Source organism: Anabrus simplex, chromosome 3, assembly GCF_040414725.1.
Source record: "Anabrus simplex isolate iqAnaSimp1 chromosome 3, ASM4041472v1, whole genome shotgun sequence".
Taxonomy (NCBI): Eukaryota; Metazoa; Arthropoda; class Insecta; order Orthoptera; family Tettigoniidae; genus Anabrus; species Anabrus simplex.
Genome location: NC_090267.1, coordinates 465,649,194 through 465,650,873, shown reverse-complemented (window position 1 = coordinate 465,650,873; position 1,680 = coordinate 465,649,194). Strand labels below are relative to the sequence as shown.

At 36.4% G+C, this 1,680-nt stretch overlaps 1 non-coding gene across 1 annotated transcript; it reads right to left on the bottom strand.

The window, feature by feature from the left end:
- Nucleotides 1–800: 800 nt before the first annotated feature.
- On the bottom strand, nt 801–941 carry LOC136867536 (U4 spliceosomal RNA). Its single transcript, XR_010859727.2, has one exon. It is a non-coding gene; the product is annotated as a U4 spliceosomal RNA (small nuclear RNA).
- Nucleotides 942–1,680: the final 739 nt, after the last annotated feature.

Sequence of the window (1,680 nt, the reverse complement as noted above, 5' to 3'; positions counted from 1 at the left end):
GCTCTAAAAATATTCCTTTGTGTGTTGTCAATAAGTTATTTGCTAGAGCAATGCAACTACTATTTTGGGACAGAGGAAGTACAGAATTATTTTTGTGAAAATCACTGATTGCAGAAACAATGCTTATCCGACAATGTAAAGTATTAAAATCATGATATAATTAAAATGAACATAATTCAAAACAATGTCTGAATATAATCAGAAGCTACATCAAACAAACTGAAAATGACATAGAAAAAATATTATTAAAGATATTTTTTCATTTATCTTAAAATCAACATGGTTTGGACTAGTGTTGTTTTACGGGCTGATGTGCCCGTCATTGACTTGTTACGGCCGTACCGAGTGTTTCATCACTAATATCACTATATCAACTTGATGGAACGATAAAACCATTCTTTAAAGATATTTACCGCAAAACTTGCGATTAGCAAACCGGAGGACAATATGTACTACACTACGTAATCGATGTTACACATCATTCGGAGGTTTTAAATTTCCCGCCTGTTATAAACAATGTTGGTAGACGTGATGTTTAGCCTGGGATGACGAGAGTATTTGATGAGGTTATGGATGAAATGAAAGAATACTTACTAACTTAATGGAACTGAAAGCTACAAGTATTTACTCCAGCCAATTGTGAAGGCACTACCATAACCAGACATAAGTATGGTTCGTTGTTTTCAGCATAATAACAAAGTGCAGCCAGTTTCTCAACTATGACAATTCAGGAACATTAAGTGCGTAATCTAATGATAGTGAACTAACTGCACAGATACTTTGCTCTATTAATTTATTAGTTCCCGTAGGAACTTTCAAAAATTGCCGTAGCCAACGGTATTTCACATTGACTAGGCGGGGTATTGGTATAAGTTTTCAACTAACAATAATCGCACCTCGGATAAACCTCATTGGTTACGATATTGCCACTGCGCAAAGCTAACGAAGAATCGGATTTTCAGGCTCTTATATCCGCTTGGGTAACTTATATCATCGAGTGATGTAAGCTATATTACAATATTTCAAGAAAATAGTCCACCATTACGTTAAACGTTACACATAATACTATAAAAGGAAATATTTGACGACAAAACAATATCACAGTTTTTCTATTTATATTAAATTATTGTGGTTTATGTACTTTTTTCACTGACAAGTGAGGACATATCGTAGAAAGAAGAAGCAGAGTGACGTCATAATATCCGGAAATAACTAAACCATGGCCAGTTCGATTCGTTAGTTATTTTGAAGTTTACATGATCCTTGTCAAGATGGCTTCCATATCCATGCGGCTCCATGGCTGAATGGTCGGCGTCTAGACTTCGATCTCCGTCTAACGCTGATCACGACCACAATAAAACCCAGTTTCTCATTTACGGCAGATGCCGCTGCCATCGTCGGAGGTTCGGCCAAAAAAAAAAAAAAAAAAAAAAGGGCTGCATCAGGCTAGTAAAAGCCACACGAAATTATTTATTAGCTCCGTAGGCAAAGTCCCCATCTGTCAGCCGAAATCCTGGAATCCTGGGTTCAGTTCAATGGGGTGCGGTAAGCACATTCATTACACCAGCTGCAAGAAAAAAAAAGTTTTTTAAATACCGTACGGTACCGAATAAGCAATCCCGTTTTATAAGGCTGCATTTTCTGTGAAACGTCTTTCAAGAATATTTTCAACTTCACAAA